Consider the following 23165-nt stretch of genomic DNA (forward strand, 5'->3'; position numbering starts at 1 on the left):
TTATGAGAGATCATCCGTCACATTCATTCTTTTATATACAAATCTCAAGCTTACACAATAAGATTCATATTGAGTTGATAAATGTGGATATCTTTTGTGGACATCACAACATATATACATAGACAAATAAACACAAAGGAATACATGTAGATTGGGCGGTAGCCTTTTTGCCTTGGGGTAATATAGAGATCATCAAACAAGTGTTGCAATCAATGTTCTGTACAAGATACCATTATTAAACACACCATTTGGAATAGGGGAGGGAACAATTTTATATTATATGCATCGAGCAGAAGAATTCCATAGTTCTTCTAACAATTCAAGAATTCAACCTATTAGAATACATACCATCATATAAACCTCTTATACAATATTTGGAATCTCTATCAGAGATCACATCTGTAGTGCCTCTCCCATTTGATTTCTGTAAGTCATCCTGATGGATGCGATCTTGATGATCTTGCTTAGTGAGGGATTGTGATTGGGACCATGAGTGGTCTACACCCTTGAGGTGATTGGATTTATGTTTCTATATCAGTTGCTTTGATTATGCTTATGGTTGATTATGAGATTGATGTGTTAGATGGTTCACTGAGGTTTGCGCCAGTAATAACCAGGATCAATGTGGTATCATGATGTTGTTCCATGATTACATAACATATTAGCAATTGAACATTTGATACGGAGTATCAAACATACAATTCCTTTCTTGAAAAGTTATTGCTCATGGGATATGAGAATAACTCCAATGTTCCTTACTCTTGTGGATACTCGCTTAGTTTTATCGATGTGATTTGCTGATAATCACGTAGGTGGCCTTACGCTATTCTTTCAAAGATGACTTTGACTTTGGTGGGATGAAGGTGATGGTGGCTTAGTTTGTGAAATGTGTGAGTGGTAGATAATGTTGATGGTAATGATGATGGAGGATGTGTCTACCAATGGTGATGTTGATGGGAAAGTGATGGTGTTGGAAGGTGAATGGATGTGTTCTAATACTCGACCTACTCTAACTTCTTTCCCTAAACTTTGACTACCCAGCTACTCACTATTCTACTCCCACTCCTATGAATGGAAGGTTAGTAAATGGACGGGGATTGAACCTAATGAGAGCTGACTAGCGGCCTCACTTCCACAGATGCAATGATTTGAAGGAATAATAAACTAGCTTACCACACAAAACTTCCCAACCAGCCGCTAGGATGCTAGTGGCCTAGTATTGATCCCTATCAAACATTTACCAATGCTACCATACAACTATCCATCTACTTCACTCCTACTTAGCAACTTGAAATGAAACCAACTTTAACAACTTGAAAGGAAATCTAACTAAGTGGAAGTAGAAAACATGCAATAACACCCAATGTTCTTAATCAACATGCAAATGACAACAATGAAAAAGAGAGCAATTTCGGTATTATCTTTGCAACAATTTCTCCAAAAATTTACAAATGAGAGTAAATAGCCTTATATAAGGGCCAAAAATGCAACGGATGGTGGAGATTAAAACAAGATGAATGGTCCAGATGGGATCCTCAAAACCCTAATTAGGGTTGCCACCCCATCAGCCAATGAGAAGGTGCCACCTCATCAATGGACCAATGAAAAAAGTAGCAAAAAGTGGCAACCAATGAGAAAGCACCAAAATGGTGGCCAATCAGAAATAGACACTTGTCCTATTCTAGAAGAAAGGGAAATTGCGACTCAGGCTTACATCAAATGATCTTCTAATATAAGTCTTCCCTTTTCTTTCATTTTCTTAGCTAAGGCAATGAACTTAGCTAGCCTCTCATTAACTTCTTCCATAGGAGGACAAGGTGTGTGCTTCGCCTTGAGTTTCCATTGCTTCGCCATGCTGCTTGCTGCTTGTAGTATCCTTTCGTGATCCTTCTCATATTCCTTTGCAAATCCAATAAAACCACTCAGAGAGGAAAGGATGCCCAAATGCTTCTTCCTGATGGCAACCTTTCCCAACTCATCCAACCTCAATCCAAAATCTATCTCGTTGACATCCTCTTTTCTAAGGGAGATTGTCCTTCCTTTAGTCTATCCCTCATCCATATCATGTCCACTGTACTGATAGTGGTGTTGGTTATACTCTTCATTTTCGAAAAGAAGGGAGTTTTGGGCATCATATCCTCTTTGTCTTTCTTCATGTTTTGGGCAAGTAGAACCAAGAGGAGAAATCCTTAAACTAGAATGAAAGAAGGATGTCCGCTTAAGGACCCCTTGCAACTCTAGATGATGAAAATTCTCCTTAACCAATAATCTTACAGTGACTTTTTAACACCTAGGACAAGACCTCGAGAACTTCAAATCCCTTTGCAAATCAAAAATTTAAACCTTTAAAGCTATCCAACACTTACCCACAAAGAAAAAATCAAACTTCCATATGCATCCCTTCACCCAACAAAATCACTTAAGTCTGATATAAAGAATGAAGTCCCAAATGGAGAAAAAAATTAGACCTTCTCATAAATCGCCCATGTCACATAAATCAAATCTGCCTTAAAAAAATGCTAAGAGTGGAAAGTTCTACCCTCAAATCACTTTGTCCAAGCATGGGAAGTCACCAATTTGCCCACAAATATCACCTAGGGCACAAATTGCAACCCACTAAAGGAGAAAAAATCACCAAATACTGCAAAAAACTGCCCTCTTGAGAAATCGCCAAGCACCAAAAATGGCTAAAAGCAAGCAAAATCGCCCAACAAATGCAAGAAAACTGCCTTCCACAAAATCACCAAGTACCAAAAAATCTGCTCCCAAGAGAAATTCTCCAAAGCAATGAGAAAATCTGCCTTGAAACTTAATCTTCAAACACCAAAAATTTGCTCCTTAGGAGAAATTTGCCAAAGCATGGAGAGGAGAAATGAAGTGTGAGGAAGAAATGGGAGAGATGCCTCCTCTTATACCCAATTTCTTACTTCCTCTAAGCTAGCCGACTTGGTTCTGGAGGAGACCAAAAAAAAAAAAAAAAAAATTAAATCAAAGTCATGGCTCGTAATTAAATACCTAGCTCAAAATTTAATTTTTCCAAAAGGAAAATTGCACTTTTAAATTGCCATTTAGCTCCAAATTGCAAAAATAAATTAAATAATGCCTTGAGGGTGTTAAATATTTCCATTTAATGAGGGTTTAGTAATTAATACGTCATTAAATTTGGATTTTAGCTAACGAAAAGCCATTTTTTCCAACATTAAATTACCAATTTCGTTAAAGGCAAAAAGCTTTCAAGGCAATTTTAATCTATTAAAGCCAATTTTTTGCAATTTCTCTCTAAATCGATTTTGCTATGCCAATAAAAATAAAATAAAATTGCATCTAGAACCAAAAATTGATTTTTTTCAATTTAGCCCCATTTCAACAAAATTAAAATTTTCACCAAAGAAAAATTTGAGATTTTCCAAAACTTAAGTCTAGCAAAATTTTTTCTTTTGAAAGATTTTTTAAATTTATGCATTTATATCCAAATTTTCAAAAGAAAACATCTAAGTACAAATTTGCAATTTTATCGTGCCAAATATTGCTCTTTAAAATTTTGTTCGGTCTAAAGATGAAATTAGTTCCTTTGGAAAATCAAGCAAAGTCGGGTGAAAATAAGCTAAGCCTCAACACATTTTTCCTGAAGGTGCCAAGGCATGAAATTTTCAAAACTCAAAAATTTTGGGCAATCCAAAATTTGCCGAGGCAATTAAAAAAAAGGGGGGGATCCCCAAAATTTTGGGGCGATGGTGTGAAAACCTCACAATAGGTTTATGAATAATGTATGTTAATTGCGATGTTTCTTTCTGCATGTTCTTTTATATGTTGTTATGGTTTAGATGGATAGATGTTCCTCTTTCTTGTTTTATGGCATCTTGTTGTTTATGCACTCGAGTGTTCATTCCTCGATCTACATGGATTCAGTACTCCCTAGTATGGAGGAAATCTTCTTTCTAACTTTTTATTTCATGTTTTTTTGGCTTGCTATTTTGTATCCTCTTGCAAAATTGCATTTTGTCGTGCGAGAATGCAAAAGGTCGCATGTTGTGTTGGGTTTCCTTGTGTGGCTTATAGTGCATCCTCACATGAAACCCAACACTAGTTTGGGGTGTTTTGGTTGTTGGGCCAAGCAAGTCCTCATGTGAAAGAGAAGATCCTTGCATGGCTTGTTGTACATCCTCCCACAAAGGAGCACTTTCTCATGCAGAAATTTGTCAGCTATGTTTCCTCATGCAAAAGACAAGGGGCACCTCCACTGGTTTTCAGAGAAAGCAATTTGGTGTTTTAAGTACCCTTTGGGTTTACTTAATTTCCCATGCTTCGACATATCTAAGATGTTTTTTTTTGTTGTCATCTTTGGTATTCTTTTCTTTGTTTGAGTGTGTTAGGTTGGTAGTAGCATTTGGAGATTTGCTAGTGGGCAGGATTGTGGTTAAGTCTTCTATTGCAATCTTTGTGATCCTTGTATGTTGAGTGTTTTGTACATCCATACTTATATAAAAAAAATTTAAAATCTTGACTTGTATTGAATCCTTGTTCCAAGGATCTGCAGGCGGGGTATTACAACATCAAACCCCCAATGGACATAATATATATATTTATACTAAATAATCTCACATGACTATATCTATATTAATATCTACTAGCACTTGCACCAAAAGGATGTGAAATAGTTAAGTCAATAGTAATATGTAATTTAAATGATATATTAGATGGTATTAGTGACAATTTTTTGAGACGCAATAAGTGATTAAATTGTAGATGACCTTTTCATTTAGAGAAATGGTTCATCAAGATTATATTTAGCGCTTTCTCTGTGATAGATGAGTTGGATGCCTCTTTATTAGAAACTAATATTTTCTACCTAATAATATTCAATTATACTCAATCATTATCAAATTTCATCTTTGTTCATGTGAACTATGATTATTGTACTTAATTGTGCATTTTTTCTTTGAATTTTGTATTCAAAACATTTGTGATTAATTTTTTTTTTAAATTAGAGTTTGCATATTTGACATAGAATCTTTTAAAAAATTATATGGATTTTAATAATAATAATGTTTGATTTTGCAATACCCTTCATAATCAACTTGTTAATATGAGATTCCATTGTCCAAAACATATCAATATGCCTCTAATGAAAGAATTGGAACTAAAAAAAATGTGTAACAAAAGATGCTTATGCATTTTGTTTTGAGAGGATGTGTACAATTGGAAAGCAAGTTGTTTAAGAATTGTAAATAGAATATGAAAGTTTGACATTTTAAGATGGTTCAATCTTTATTATTCACTTTTTGTCAATTTTTTTGGTAACCCATTGTCTTCATAACATTGCAAATAAATGTTAGGCAACAACCTACAACACAACATTTTTAGCTTAGGAATTAAGCTAAGCTATAGTATGTTTGTGATGTTTAAGCCATCCAATGGTTTGAAGGAGTTAATACATGGAAAATGATCCTATCTGAAGAATACTTTTGTTTTGAGAAATCTTATTTGTGGTGCTTTAAGGTTTTGACACAAGGTAGGGGTATGTAGTAGAAAGTAGAATTTGGAATGAGATGATAAAGAGGTGGATGAAGCTGACGATCTAGTTAGAATTTAGGATGATGTTGGTATAGAATACCTAATGATCATTAGGTCAAATTTTGGGGGGCATATTGTCAAGATTGTAGCTTGAAATGACTCTCTTAGAAAATGTATAAAAGTTTAGGATGTGTACAATACGCTGGAAGGACATGGAAATTTTTTGGATAAGGCCTTACCCTAAAAAACTTTGTTGAATGGATTGACATTTGAAGATTGTAAATTTTTTGGAAAACTTAAATATTGTTGTCATGAAAGATTCCCGCAACCTTCTTGGGGATTGCCTATGAAGATATATTTAAAGTCCATGAATTATTTTAATTTTTCATTTGCGACTCTTCATTTCCTAGAAAAAATAGCTATAAAGTATGCAAGAATGGCCATCTAGATGTAAAAATCAGAGAAATTTTGTGGCAAAACAACTCTTCTCGGTGATTGCATTCCTTTTAGGGTGTTTTTTAGTGGTGAATATTTGTAATTTTGTGAATTTCAAAAAAAAATTGCTAGTAATTTGGCTAATAATTTAAGATATAATGCAACATAAATCGCTACATTTTTATTAAGTTTAGTTTTAAAATATTTAAAATCGCTGAATAATTTATTTTATTAAAAAAATTTAAACTCAAAGATTTACCACAATATTCGATACATGATTAGATTTGATTCACCTAAATATTATATATTATCAAAGAAATTAGAATTAATTCACCAATAATTATCATAATTATTAGTTACTTTAGGGATATATTACCTATTTTTAGTTTTCACTATTGATTTAAATTATAATTTAATTATCCTCATAATTTCCATGAGTTAAAACATGTTCAATTTTGATTTGTAACATTCCATGATGATTAGTGAACTTCCTATTATTATTGAGATTCACTAATATTTTCTACTCAAAAATTATGATTCCAAAATAATCGCCACTGTAAATAATATTTAAAATTAAAAAAATTGACAGATTCATCGATAAAAATAATCTGGTTTTTCAAAATAATGAAAGATTCTCCAATAATTTATATCTTTTTTTTGGAATGGAGTTTGTTAAAGTTTACCCTGACACCTTTTAAAAGATGCAAAAATGATTGTCAAATGACCTTTCAGATTCCAGGTTGATCTATTTAATTTTCTATTTTTGGATTGTTCATTTCTTGTTAAAGAGTGCCATGAAGGAATAGCCATTTGAATAAAAAATCAAAGAGCATTTATGTTGGAACAAATCCCTTCCTAAAGGTCTTCCTTTTGTTGTGCAGCTTGAGGTTTTGCTGCTTCTTCCAAGTGATTCATTTTTACCTTGTATTCAAAGTTCTCGCTTACTAATTTTTTACATAGACTTCGATTCATTGAAAGCATTTTAATAGCAAGATTGTGCCGCTTCAAAATGCCTCATCCTAGATAGAGAGATAGATCGACGTGTTACCAGCCCAGAAGAATTTGTTCTATTTAGTTGAATCAAGGGAAAGTGCCTAACCCAACTAGTTTGGTAATTGAATGCATCCCTCTGTAGAGGTAAGAAAAGTAATATACTCTATAATTTTCCTTAGTGTCACACTGAGACCGAATGACCCAAAAACGTTTAAACTCCGCCTAAATAATTTTTGGTAATCTTGAACATAAGTCGGCTTATTTACTATCCAATTAGCGGGAGGCACTTGCAAATCAGTAATATCCCGCGATCTCCATTAGATACCAAAGTCCTAGACATTACTTTTATGATACCATTTTTCCATTGGATTCTTTTCATCACATTCTCGACAAAAGTCTGCTAAATATTGAGTTTATCCGATACACAATCAATTTGTTTCTAGCGTTTGACAATATGTCAAATATCGTGACAATTGGTTTCTGAAAGTGATAACTCTAGAAAAATTTGTCAAAGCTTTGCTGTATTCTCAAACAAATGAATAAAGGAAGAGGCAACATGGTGGATTTCCTGCAGACATTCTTTGAGAAGTTAGCCCACGATCACGATGACCATGATCAACCGTAATGTTTAGTAATTGGAATTCCCACTACTGTCCTGTGGATGCTATCAATGAAGTTTGTGCAATGTGTTTTTCGATAGCCATGCTCATGCAATCCAAACTATTTTCCCTCTACCAAACTTTAGTCATTACTCTTCTCCAAATCAACGACGTTCTCAACTAGATTCTTTGTGCTAGTGTTTGTCTTGTATTGCAAATCCTCATAGTATCCAAGATTGCTTGACAAACAATTAGACTCTTCCCCAATTTATTTGTTTTTTAGCGCCATAAATTTTCCAGCATATTTTGTTCTAGTATGAGATATCATGCCATCGTCCAAAGTCTCCCATATAATATTGTATCGGCTAATTAGTTGATGAATCTACACTTACGCACTTTGATTAGCTAATTAGAGTTTAATTTGTTAGTACCCATACATGGTGGAAATCTTATGTATCAATACTATCAACTATAGAGTGCCAAGAAAGACCTTAAAGTACTGTTGGGTGGATATTTTGCAACCGAAAGTTTGTTTAAATTCAATCGCAAAATAGGTAGACCAGCCAAAACATATGAGACAAAGTCTCTCCTACCTTAAAGGGAAGGCTCTCCCTTCTCACCCTTACTTGGATAAATTCAAGGGAAGCAAGAAGTTGAGAGATTTTTGTAAGAGATTTTACTAATATTCTTTCCTCTTAACCTTCAAGAAAGAATCCCCTTATCCGTAGAGTGAGTAATGAGCAAGATTAGATCTTTAAACTACACTTCTATCTAATAGCTAAAAATGGTGATACCAATAAACCAACACCAACTCAAAGGCTAATTAAAAGTTTACTGGTTTGGCTCTAAGTCCTGTTTGTCTAATGTATTAAAAAAATCACTACCATCGAGGCACAAAGACTTCTAGAAGTAGATGATTTCTATTGCATAACTTATTTATAGTTTTAATCTATTCTATAAGAAAAACCTCTACCATTGGGGTGTAAAGACTTCCAGATCTAAGTGAATTCTATCTATTTTTCAGGAATTTAAGATGGTAATACAAGCTACAGTTGAAGCTTCTAGTCTATGTATCACCACAATCACTCCCATTTAAAGCTTTGGCTCTGATTACTTCTTAACTACTATGCTCTATTGTTGAACACACATAATAACATAAATCAAAGATAATAAACACACATTATAGTCAAAACTTTTAATTTTCTCTATCACAATTGCTTCCAGTCAAAGCTTCAAATCTAATTGCTTCTTTTATTCACTTTTCTTCTAAGTTGGAATTCCACAATCAAAGTTATGTTTGCACAAGTTCATCAAAGCTTTGTTGCATACAACAAAAGATAATTTTTACAATGAGAGAGACACTTCTCTAATAGTAAAAGAAGTGAGAGAAAGGAGGAAAAAGTGCCAGCAACTCAACCACTTTGACCCAGTAAAACTAGGTGAGAAGAATGGAGACCAAATGAATTACTACTTCTTTTGATTTAAAGCCCGCCTTCTTTACTAGATACCTTTATTCTTTGTAGTAATTCTGGCATATCTTGACTTGCTGCAACATGATTGTTTCAATGAGATTGAATCTATTAAAGATTTGAGATTTTGAGTGTGGATGACGGGTCTATGAATGAAAAAGGTGTTTTGAGTATTGATTAGATACTCATGTAACACATATGATGTCTGAAAATGAATTGGAAAGCATATGTATTTGAGCGAAAAGGGCCAAAATCAGATTCTAGAGGATGGATTGCATGTGGACGAAGATGGATTTTTGTGGGCATAGACAAGAATGCAAGTTGGGATGCATATGGATGTGTTCAAATGACGACTTTGATGTTTAAAAGTGTGACCTTTTACCAAAATCGGGTTCTCTAGACATAATTATATGTGGTAATTATATGTAGTAATTACCTGAGGTACACGTAATCGAGTTCAGAGGATGTAATTGCATATGTAGGAAGATGGATGTGATGTGTAATAACATGAATAGATGAAAGGTGAAAGGATGTGGATGCACTTGTATTCTTGAGTAGGATTCTTCAACTCTCTTAAAAAAAAGGAAACCAAAACAAGCAAGCAAAACAAAAGCAAACCTTTCTTTGGCTCAAACTTTGACAAACTTCTAATGTTTCTTTACATGTAATGTCATTTTTTTGGAGTGTGGGAGGATTTTAAAGCAATTGCAATAAGAAAATTTTAATTTATTTAAAGAAAAATTGCAACATATATGACATGCTTTTGAACAAATGGACAAAAATAAGCCAAAAAATGCAACATAAGAGCAAAACAAGCAAGAAATATAAGCAAATTTGAAATCTTCTACTTACTTGGAGCTCAATGAGCCAAACATCGAGGAAAGAGAAGTTGAAATGAACAAGTCTTCTCCAAAATCTAGTTCTCTAAGTGCAAATGCATGCAACAACTAACAACCTTTGAAAAGTTCAAACTTTCAATACAAGATCAAAATGTTTGTTCCAATCTTCTTTCTTCCCATGTTTTTGGTGGAAATCGGATTTGGGAATCCTAATAACATGTGCATTTTGACTTGCAATCTCCAAAATGTGGTCTCCAAACTTACATACATGCAAAACGTCTTTGCAAAATATATGTATTTGAGCATTTGGATGCAAAAATGTGCCCTAGAAATGCACTAAATGGAGGCATTTTTTCTTTCTTTGGCAAAAAATGTGGTTTCCGAATATATTTACATACATTCAAACTCCAAAACGCCTTCTCCAAATGCAAACACATGGGTTGGAAATGCAATTTTTTGGGTGTTTTTGGTCAAAATGTGGCCAATTTAACAGAGTGGAAAATTGTTAAAGTTTGCCATTTTTAAGAAGTGAGCTGTAAAATGGATGGTGGTTGAAAAAAGCATATGAACATAGGAAACTTGTATAAGTAATGCATTTAAAAAATATTCTTGTAACTTTTTAGAGTTGATTTTTCTATTTTGGTGAAGATTTGTAACTTTTGGGTTGAGGACACAAAATGGAATAATGCACAAGGCAAAAAGAAATAAATATTTTGATTTTTATTAATTTTTTAGAGGGAATCTACAGTAGATGGTCATTCTATCTTGTGAGATATAAAAAAGTGAAATCTTTTGCCATTGGGGAGCCGGGGAAGATTGCTTTTCATTGACTTTCTAGCTTGGCTAGTTTGGCAATTTGTGGAGAAGAGAAAGGAGAGATTGAACCGAGTTGGGAATTGGTTTCTTGAGGTTGGATACAAGGTATTTTTCTCAATTTTTGCATGTCTGGAGCAGCAAATAGTTTGAGACTTTGTTTGTGTATTTTTCTTTAGGTTACAACTTATTTCAGTAGTTTTTGCTTGCAATTTGGTACTGCCTATGAGCACGTTGGAATCTTGAATGTATGAATGCATAATGGATGTAAACTTCAGATTCTAAAAGAGGATTTCACGCTGTACTCAGTCCTTTGAGGCTAATTTAAAAGTGTATTTCAGATTCAGTTGTTGATGTGGGAAGTTGTGTGTATTTTCAAGTTGTTTTGAATTTCTTTGAGAAGTGTTGTAAGGGTTTTGAGAGGGATTTTGGATTTATCCAATCCTCCTTCATTAGGCTTCATGCTTATACAGAATTATTACAAAACATGGAACACAATATTTGGAAACAAAATATTTAATCTATTATTAATATCTAAAATTTAATAAATTCAAATATATAATTTATTATAACTTAATTAAATAGCTTAAGTTTACAATAACATTATTTTATTTTTAATAATTATAATTTATTTTGTATAATATAAAAAACAAAATAATATAAGGCAATTTTGATGATGACATTTTTTTCAAAATTTCCCCCTTGTCAAAATTGATTCGAACTCAATCATCGTTGAACTTGAACTCGAATTGGAACCGTATGACATAGGATTTGAACTTTAGATTTTTGTCAACATGCTTGTTAAATTGTTGAATATTTAATATATAATATACATGATTCATTTAGTGACTTGAACAAAATTTAAATGTCTATTTTTAACTTTTCAATGGACTATTGTTACATTGTTTACATGTTGAAATTCACATGGTTTAGGGGTGGGTGATTATCACAAAACAACACATAGTGCTTTTATGGCCTTTGTGGATGTTGATGAATGATGAAGGTGCACCCAAATTTATAATTAAATTTAAATAATCTTTAATTTGATCATCAATAAACTTGTCACACATATATGAATAAGTAGATAGCGATGAGCTTCATTCATATAAATCAAACAATTTATTAGGTATATGGATCCATTTTTCAACATTTACAGTTTGGGCATAATTATATTATCACTATAATAATTTCTCTATAAATGATGCCATGCAAGTCACTGATTTTAATTTTGGTTAACAATAATCTTACTTTTTCATTAGATTAGCTTTTGTTGCAACTATATACTTCCCTAGTTGTCATATTGAGCTTAAAGTAAAATCTCTTTGGTTTCCTTTGTTAAATGCTTTGTTAGCTAGGTTGGTATGAACTGTTATGTGTTTAGAGCATATCATTATATATTTTTTCGTTCTTAATAGTTTTTATTTGAATGAGTATTTTCACTAATCATTATCCTTTCCTTGGAAATACCACTTACATTTATGACATAATCCTCCTAGTTTGAGTTGATATTATCTTATAGGGAACTAATAACAAAGGGAAATATTGCAATATTTTTTTGACAAATTATTGTGAACGATGGCAGTAATACTTGTGTATTCTAGTTTTCTAACTTGCCCTTTGATACATGCTTGTAGGTGGAGGAGTTCAAGAAAGTTTAAAGGAAAATTTGGTTGTAGCGACTAAGAAAGGGAGGGCTGTTTTGGATAGGTGGCTTCCAGAGGATATAAAGTCACAATATCATGTTTTATAGATAGTAAGTGAACAATACCCTTTTTCTCCAAATGCATTATTCACAAAATCACAGTCACAATACATTTCCTCATAATTGCATATTAAATATCTATAACTGTATTTGTAATGTTTGGATCAACGTTACAAGCCTCATACTCGGCTAGACAAGATTAAGCTTTGACTCTAATTTGGCCAATCGAAAAACCCAAGAAATTCAAAATTTTTTAACAATTTATAGTTTTTTCATGTATCATTTAGTTAATTAACATCTAATGCACAATAGAAGCTATTTTGCACCCATACACAACTTTGCATAGATCACAGAAGTATAACTGCAAATTTTTAAAGGAAATTAGTTAATGTTAAACTAAATAACATAATAGAAATATGGTGTCACTGTCAAATGTCTACAACATTCATAGAGTATGAAATTCATGGAATCTAAAGCTCAAAACATATATTAAAATAAAGGCTCATAGTAACCTATGTCCTACAAGTACGCATAAGATAGGTCATAGAAGACTCTAAAGCCATCATCTCTCCTTGTATTTGAGGTTGAACCTCAATGACATGCTCATCCTCCTCATTGTCATTGTCATCCTCATAATCCTCATCATCAATTTTGGATACATCACTCTCAACTTCAAGGTCATGCTCCGTGTTTCCTCATGCTTTAGCCTCCTCCATTACCAGCCCTACTGTGTCTGCCTCTTGATCCATTTGATCTACTCACTCCAAGTCTTCATCATTGAAGACAAGATCATAAATCTTAGCGTTTCAACCTACTTCTGGACCAACCTTCTCTACTATAATAGGTGATGTGTTAGTGCCCAAGATTTGTTTTTGGTGAAGGTGAAGGCTGTAGTGATCAAACGCAAGATCATTCAACTTCTTCACTACCAATCTGTTGCACTTCTTGGAGTGTATATGCGCAAAAAAACTCTAATTGCATTCTCTTCTTGAAGCACTAGATGGCTGACTCAAGATAAAAATTACTATACTCTGTAGATTTGACACCTTAGTTTAAACATCTTCCACCATGCATCTAAAACAAGAAAATTTTAAATCAATACTATATCTTTAAATTTATCAATCTAAAGTGGTAATAAAATTAGAAATTACAATTTAGAATAATAGATTTTTGCTAGGCATCAGTTCCTTTTGATTTTTTTTGTATAGCCCTAGTGCAAATAAGTCTCCTTGTACTTTCGTATACATTTATATCTTACAGATTATAACTGTTTCATTGGCTGGCATTTTCTCTATAACATCATAGAGCCCACTCCACACCTCATCATCAACCTTGAAACTTGGGTTGAATTGGAATGCATGGTTAAGGAAGTGGATAGCTGCATGTATAGACATATAAGGTAGATTGTGCCATCGCCTATCAATGAAAACCCATATGGGACCATGTTTATCTCAATTCCCTACATAAAAGCTTGAATGATCTCTTTCACCCTATCTATGACCTCAATAAATGTATTTCATTAAGAGCTTCTCTCCATCAACAATACATAGGAGAAAAATAAGAGGCTCTATGAACTGTAATCATTGTTATAGGTGAAACATTAAGCTTTAAATTTTAAGTTTTTCTTTTAAAAATGAACAATGAACATAAGAAAATGTTTAACAAAAATGATGAAATGAAATGGAAATGAGGACAAGAAGGAAAATTACCTCCACAATCTCCTTGGATGCTTGCCAAAAGCCACTTTCATAAAAACCCTGATCAACTCTCTCAACCCCTGCATTGGTCTTTGCATATGATGATCTTATCCACTCCTTACATAGAAACATGCCTTTCAAACCGACCTTTAACTTAAGCAAGGATTGCAACGTGATAATTTTCTTTTGCAAATCTAGTGACCCTTGAATGAGACAACTCTTTTTTCTTTGTGTATTGCGTCATAAGGTTGAGGACCCAAGTATGATTATATATGAATTTAAAAATATTCCTTCCTTGGTCTGCACATGTTTTTATCAAAGGAAATTTATCAAGATCCTCCAACACGAGGTCAATGCAATGAGCAACACAAGGGGTCCAAAACAAGCGGCGACGCCTCTTCATAAGAAATTTACCTGCAGTAACATAATTTGCTGCATTGTCTGAGACTATTTGCACCACATTCTCCTCATCCACCTCCTTTGACACTTCATTACCTCACAAAGATACTCTACTCTTTTTTTTGTCCCTAAGGCATCAATTGATTTCAAAAACACTATGGAACTTGAAAAAAAATAAAGCAATTTACTACAATGATCAATCATGATTCATAATGTAAGTCTTATGGGTTAAAAACTTAATCAATACTTGACATCTAGTGAGTACTATAGTACTACTACTAACTTCTAACTTTCTAAGTACAAGTTTGAATATCTACAATTGCTTGATGAGAAGACAAGAAGATTTGGTAATGTTCTATTTCTTCTGTTAGTCCAACTATTGGTCATGATGATGCAACCTTTCGTCCTCCACACCTCACACTACTCCTCAGTTTCAAACTTTTACATCAGCCAACTATCGGGTTAAAAATATGACCTTTTAACTCCTCGTTGTTAGGGGTTTTCGACCTTGGACCACAAACTATAACATCTATCACAATTTGCCAATAAGGAGACTTAAAACAATTAAGTAAACAAATAATTATACTTATTAAGTTACAATTATATTACTAATAAGTTTTAAATCAAATTAAATAAACAAAATAAGCATATTCTTGAGTCTCGATAGCAAGAGAAGTAAGACATGGAAATTAAAATTTAAAATAATAACTTACTGCATTAAATGGAAGGTGGTTGTAAAGATAGAATTCTCCAAGTTCCTTTTTTCCTTGCTCATGCTTCTCCTTATTTCAACCCATGGCCTTAAGCAATGGATGTGCACCTAGAGTTGTGCGTAGAAGAAAGATAGAATCTAGTGGATTTTTTCTTACAAACATGAGGCCCAGTCCTCACACCCATAGAAGTAGCAACGATAGTAGTAGATGGAACAGGAGAACGATAAGTTGAAGAGCCCTGACTAGCTAAGTATGCTATTTCTTCGTGTTTCTTTTTTCTTAATTCTTTTTTCTCTTGAGATGCCTCTAAAAGAGATATTTCAATCTTGGGGTGCTGCTTTGCATTGTTTAGCATCACACCTTAGTTTATTTTGAAGGTGATATTTCAAACTATTAATGCCTCCCCAATAATATGTTAACATACAGTGCCATTATGTAACAACTCCTTTTTGTGGCTAGGGATGACATGTTTCCAAGCCTTATCCCTTGATATTAGAATAGGGTTTGCACCAGGGTTAGATTTAGGCCCAGATCCACTACTCTCGGGCTGAGGCATGATGTTGTTGTAGCTGGAATATATCATAAGTAATAAAAAAAGCATCTACAATGCAGAAAATCAAATATAAAAATACTAGGGCTTCTTACTTTTCAAGTTTTTCATCAACAGAAAATGGAACAATTTAAAATCTAAAACAAATGTAAACAAATAAAGATTCATAAATATAAAAAAATTACAAAACAACACAAAGAAATGTAACTTCTTCAAATTTTCTCTTAAAATGGAAATGCAACTCATGTTTGTAGAAGCCTCCTCCAAATGCTTCTGTAAGTCCTCTCCATGGTTAGATGCAAGTTACAAACTAGCACAAGCAATCAGCAATTGATATATGAGAGCCAAGTGATTTGCTAATCTATTTTGTAAAACCCCAATAGTCTTCTCTCATGCCCTTTTTCTCTTTTGTTTGTGTGTGCATGTGATAAAATGACCTTTCTAAGTCTTAGACTTAGCATGCATACCCAAAAAAAAAAATTAAAAAATTAAAAATTATTATTTTTGCACTCTTTTTTGCCTAAAGAGGCCACAAGCCTCTGAAAGGTTGCCTCACAAGATTTGTCCAGTCCTGTAAGGCTGATTTGTATAGATTTGCATATATCTCTCTGTGTGTGTGTGTGTGTGTGTGTGTGTGTGTGTGTGTGTGTGTGTGTGTGTGTGTGTGTGTGTAGTGTAGTTTTCCTTGAAAGTGTAATGTTAGCTATATACTGAATGCATCAATTACTATAGAGCTTTCCCTGCAAGAGTTTCCTCATTGGAATTGTTTATGAAGGTTCTTGTTGACATTTCTGACTAAAATAGGCAAATATCAATGGAACAGATGTCATCTACATAGATGTTTCTTACCATTATCTAAGAAGGAAATCTACAAATATTCAGACTATTTATTGTTGTTGCCTACTGACTTTTGAAAGGGGTAGCTATAACTATGAAGATATTTCAATTCTCTTAATATTTTTTTTCATAACTATGTTGTAGTGCCTAAACATGGAAAGAAGTTGTTAGAGACCTTATGGAACATCTAATATTGGTCCTCTTGAGGATTATTTCCTGCAAAATGCAATATTCACAAGGAAGCTGTAGGGTGTGGGATATTCACAAGGAGTGTAATTTTTTATTTTGAACAAAGGAGAATTATGTATGCTCTTTTGGTGTAGAAAGGTTAAGATTCAATGAATATTCATAAAAGAGTATGCACATTAAAAATAAAAACAAATATTCATAAAGAGTATGCTGCCTAGATGAGTGTGCATAAAACTGTATGATACTTTGGAAAACATGACCAATTGTCCTAGCTTGTAACGTAGCTTTTAATGCATAATTAAAATTCGATTCCTAGTCCCATTCAATTTCTACCGTCATTAGAACTTAAAGAAAATCAATTTCCCAGAAAGGGTTTGGGCTTCACAGTGAGTTCTAGATCAAATCTCTGCTGTTTAGTATTTCCATTGTTGCTGATTCCCCTATACTGAGTTGTACAACCTAGGTATAGATTGCTAGTTATTGTTCAACTATAATCAAATCATATTATTTTGGTGTCCATGTAAGTTGTTAGTTGTAGTTAATCTGTTATAAGCATTTCCTCTTATTTTCTTAAGCATTATATTTGAAGATCAGAAAAAATTCAAAGAAATCAGAAAACAAGAAAAAAAAATTAAAAAATCATAAATAACAAACACCACAAGAAACCTAGATTTTCTCATCATACACTGGTCAAATTAAAAATCCAAATGCAGTTAGCTATTTGTCTTAGAATTCCTGTTGGAGATCTTTCATACAATCATTAAAATTCTTTTGTTGGGTGTTCGAGTCAATTAGTGTTTTTATGGGAAATTTAAGGGTTTATTTTTGATACATTATGTCTAGTTGCCATAATCTGAAATAATAACCATATCTTTGATGTACTCATATATTCAGGGGGACAATATTTATGATGCAATGCTGAATCAGACGAATGTTACTGAAAATAATAACAAGTTTTATGTTATTCAAGTTTTAGGTGCCCTCTTTATCCTTTTAAGATGCTTGAAAAAATCAAAAGAATTTTTAATTTTTACTTTTACATCTGTCTTAGTTTGTTTTGTCCTAAAGAAATTTCAGGGTGTTTTTATTTTAATTGGACAATGATAAGTGATGTTTTTCTTACTACCATCCTCAATAAATAGTTTTAAGTTTTTCTTCATTTTGAGTTTGAAAACGATAATGAAAGTCACTTTTTCACTATAAGTTTTAACCTAATAGCTATTGGAAGTTAGTGATATGCCAGAGTAGATTGGTATAGACTTTTCAATAATTCTTGCCTCAATTGCACTCCTTGTGGTTCACTTGAGCCAAATTTGTGCTGGGCAGTTTATGTTAGGTCTAGAATCATGTGTCCTTATAGAGATTTTTTTGTTAGTTTGTTAATATTTAATATTTTGATCACAATCTTATAGATTTCATATGTATGAAACTGGTTTCTATTTTCCCCAACTCCTTTTCTACACATCTATCTTTTAGTTATTAGATATTCACATGCAAATGGCTGCTTTACACAGTTGAAAATTTCTGCTTTGCCTGTACACACTCTTCCAATCAAGCATTCTAGTGCTCCATTTTTTTGAAATAAACATTTCCTTGTATATGAATAACTGAGAAATTAAATCCTCTCATGAACCATGCTGGATCAATTGTTTTGACGTGGCGACAATTGGGCTTGTTTGCATTGAAACATAAAGGTTGTCCCAAAGGAATTAAGGTGAATAATTTGAAAATTAATTGAAGAGTCTTAGATGCATACTAGATGGATAAGATAGATAAGATAAGATACATTCAAAAGTGAAGGTGATTCTGATTTTCATTTGAATAATGTTGGATATCTAGCAGAAATGATGATTAATGTATCATATAATGGACACAAAAATTCTTTGCAACTTTCATACGCAAGTTTGGAGAATTTGCACTTCAATTGTTGTTAGGGTTTTTAGTGTGGAGTTTGTGGATATTGAAAACAAATTAGTAATTACACAAAAAAACAACAAAAATTATAAAATATAAGGACAACTCACAAAATAGAATAATAATCTGGCATTCATATAAAATCTGCATGTACAATATTCTTTACATTAGGGAGAACAATATCTGCCCCGTCAGCTTGCCTCCTCCCCCCTCCCCCTCTCGCTTATACCTCCTTTCACTTCAGTAAGAGTGAATGTGACCTCTTTGTTTGCTACCTCAGGTGGTTTCTTTCCCAAAATCCTTCTTCAATTCTTGGGATGCTTTGTCCATGTTTGATTCGCTTGCAACCATGCTGTGGGAGTCCGCCCTCTCCAATCCCCACTGCACCTCCTCCTTGTCCCATAGCTTCAAGAGTAAGAGTAGTTGCCCAAAACACAAATGGTTTGAGGAGGACTACAAGTTCTTTCACCACTCGATTTGCTTGTCCTTCTCCACCCTTCCTTCCTTATTCATCCAATTAAGGCTTGCCCACATTTGCTTTTTATGCCACAAGAGCAGTTGTTCTTCCTAATGCAGTGTAGATCCATCTGTGAAGCTCTTCTAGCATACCTTATTTATTTTCCACCCTTCCCCGTCCACCTTGTATCTCAGTTCCCTTGTTTCCCACACCTCTACTCTCTATGATATCCTTGACCAATCCACTCTCCACCTCACCCTCACCTCGTTTCCACCTTTTCACATTATCTAGCATCAATGAGGCTATAAGATGCATGAAAAGTATCAGGACAATAGACAAGGAGTGGTCCCAAGTAGAGAATTTCAAGCTTGGTATTACAGTTTTGGGCTCCTTCCTCATGTGCTCTCTAACATAGTGGTTTTAACTGACTTTCTCAACTCTTGGTCCCGACATATTATCTATTCGATCTATAAGTCTAGATCAATCTCAGACTTTGACAATGACATTACCATCATGGTTGGGCATATGTTTTCCAAACACTATGCTACCATGCTGAACAATATTCTATCCAGGGAGCTTGATCGATGATATTGCTAGGATATGGGGTCGACCAGTTTTACCCTGAATTTCTAGACCATGGGCTGCAATCGGACTCTGTGAACTATAATTGAGGTGGCTTGACATCATTTGACAAAAAATTGCTATTGTTTCATAGGCTCTTTCAGAAGGCTTTTGACTTTTTTCATTAGACAATTCTCTTCAAAAGACTTCGAGGCATTGAAATCTCATAAACTCTCTTGAAAACTATTATGGGTTTATTTGAGCGTGTTGCTGGTAGATTTAGGACTTCGCAAGGATTTTTAGATCCTATTCAAGTCACCATTGGTGTGAAGTAGAGCTTCTCTCTCATCCCCACTCGTTTGGGTATCTATACCAACAAGCTCGAGGCTTTCCTCCAGGATTTTGTGCTCCCAAGAGATGGTTGCTAATTACACCAAATTTTGATCTCTATTTTATTGTTTTTCGAGGATGTGTTTTGTTTGGCTTCTTCCTTGGAGGGGCTTCAACGAATTCTTGATGAGATGGCCTCCTATGATTCGCGATAACTAGTTGTGAAGTTGAGAAGACCTAGGTGATGGTCTTCAATTGCTTGACCTCACATCTCCATTTCTACTTTTAGGGCATTGAGGTTGAGATCAAATCTTCCTTTACTTACCAGAGGGTTAAGTTCTTCAAACCCTATTTTAGTATGAGATTGGAAATGTAGCCTTGGGTTAATAAAGGGTTCCGTTCTTCAACTATGCTTGAGAGACAATGCTTCAGAAATCACTTTTAAGTTACTATGACATTGTTCTTTGTTCTTTTTCTTTCTTGCATGTTCTTTCCACGGACACTATTTGGTGCTCTTGCTACTAGTTGTTGTCTTGTACTCTTTCCAGTCCCTTAGACCTTTATGGTTTCTTATTGGACATTAATAAATTTATCTATCATATCTATCTGAAATTTGTGTAGTCATCTCTCTTTCTCTCTCACACATAGACCCACATTTACACATTTACACATATATACCTATATATATCATATATGTATGTATGTATATATGCATACACGTGTGTGTGTGCTAGTAAAACCTTTTGAGAATGGTTTGTATAAAACTAAATCATAATTGATTATGTCTACAAATAATTAAATTAAACATAATTCTACTTTGAACAATTGAATTACTAATACAAACTATACTTATAAAGAAGTAAGTAATGCAATGATTATAATATACAAATGCACGTACACACGTAGATTCAATGAAATGCAATTTATAGGTAATTCCAAATGTATGCACATAACTATAGATGACTGGTATTCTAGATGCAAATGTTGACTGTGCTAGTAATGATATAATTTCAATGCATACATTGCAAATGATTATAATCATTTTTTCTTTCCTTGTAAGTCTAGTTGTTAACAATGCTGTAATAGTTGAATACTAGCTTGAAGACGTATAGAAGTGATTATTGGTGATTGTTGAACTAAAAATATATTGATAAACCATGGCTTGTTAAATGACCAATAACTAGCAAGACTTTTGAGTACTTGTCAGTTAGATGAAGTTGCTAATAATTTTTGAAAATAAATCTCCCACAAGGCAATTGCTACAAAATTTGCTAATTGAATGAGTTAGATATAAGAAATGTTTTCTCAGTAGGATAAATGGTTGATAGATATGAGAATAAAAAAATGAATCAAAACATGGATTTTTTTTTGGCTATTGGCTAGTAATGATATAATTTCAATGCATACACTGCAAATAATTATATTCATTTTTTCTTTTCTTGTAAGTCTAGTTGTTAACAATGCTGTAATAGTTGAATACTAGCTTGAAGACGTATAGAAGCGATTATTGGTGATTGTTGAACTAAAAATATATTGATAAACCATGGCTTGTTAAATGACCAATAACTAGCAAGACTTTTGAGTACTCGTCAGTTAGATGAAGTTGCTAATAATTTGTGAAAACAAATCTCCCACAAGGCAATTGCTACAAAATTTTCTAATTGAATGAGTTAGATATAAGAAATGTTTGCTTAGTAGGATAAATGGTTGATAGATATGAGAATACAAAAATGAATCAAAACATGGATTTTTTTTGGCTATCGGCTAGCATGTTGTAATTGACCCATTCTAGCCCTAATTTTGTAAGTGACAAAATGCTTGTATAAAATGGCTCAGGGTTAGGGATTTTATGATGTGTGACGATGATTTAGTAGCTTTTTGTGGTGATATTGAGTTGCAAGAGGTTTTAGATTGTAATTAGGTTAAAATCACTAGATAATAAGAATATTAGAGTCGTCATTTGGTTGGCATAGCCTAGGGATTGGGTGAACCACGTTAAATCATTGTGTCTTGTGTTCTCTTTTGTGTGTTTTATTCTTTTCTGATATTGGTTATATTTTCTCGTAATTGTTATATTTGTCTCTCTATTCCTAACATTTTCTATAGGTGATAATAGTGCTTTTTCTCTTTTACGTGAATTTCTTCCTTAATAGCAACAAATCTATCTTCATGATTACTGTCTATAAAGTTTATCACTTTGAAATCAAACTCATCATCACTAGCATAAAAGCAATCTTTAGGGGTTTTTGACTTGTAAAGTTTTCTAGGTTTCACCTTCTTTACTCTTTTAGGACATTGATACAAAAAATGATCAAATTCTTTGCAACACCAACAAGCAAAATCTTTCTTACCTTTAGGTTCTTTCTTTATAATCAGTGAAAGAATTTCATTAATCTTCTTCTCTTCTTCACATATATCTGCCCATTATCTAGCAAAATTACTGCTAGTGTTTTCACTTTTGGTTAGTGCCCTTTTATCCTTATGTACATTAGTTCTAAAAGCAGTCTCAGATCTAGGTTAATTATACTTCAATCTCGATTGATATGCTTGCAACTTTCGAATCAAAGCCTATTAAAATTTGGCATAAGTGGTATAATTTCTTCAATATAACACCATGGTCTCATAAGCAGGAGTAAGTAATTTAAAAATCTTAAAACATACCTCATCTTCTATTATAGTTCCACCAAAACCTTTAATGCTTGCAACAATCTCAGTAATCCTTCGAGAAAATACTCTAATTTTGATTCATTTTCTTGCATTCTTGTATTCTCAAGCATTGTTTTCCAGTTCTGTAACCTAGACTTCTTTTTATGTACATCTCCTTCATAAGTGCTTATAACCTTGTCCAAATATCATAAGCAAGATGTAGACCTTTACCTCAACAAATTCGTATTTTGGAAGTGCAAAGATTAGTGCTTCTCTACCATACACATTGTACATTACTTGTTCCTTCTACTCAGCAGTGCAAGAATCTAGATATTTTTCTTCCACCACATTCTTTTGAGTCTTTATAGCCATCCAATAGTCTATCCCCATGCATAGCAAGTGAGTCCTCATCTTGTCCTTCCAGTTTTCATAGTTCTCTCCATTGTTTACCATACTGGGTAAAGAAATCAATGCATACAGATAATAGATAAGAACAACAGAACTCCTA

At 33.3% G+C, this 23165-nt stretch overlaps 1 pseudogene; it reads left to right on the plus strand.

The window, feature by feature from the left end:
- Positions 1-23165, plus strand: part of LOC149570983 (uncharacterized) — a 93469-nt pseudogene that overhangs the window by 43063 nt on the left and 27241 nt on the right.

The sequence above is a fragment of the Cupressus sempervirens genome, chromosome 2 (genome assembly GCF_028749045.1).
Source record: "Cupressus sempervirens isolate cs-2001-9-10 chromosome 2, ASM2874904v1, whole genome shotgun sequence".
NCBI lineage: Eukaryota > Viridiplantae > Streptophyta > Pinopsida > Cupressales > Cupressaceae > Cupressus > Cupressus sempervirens.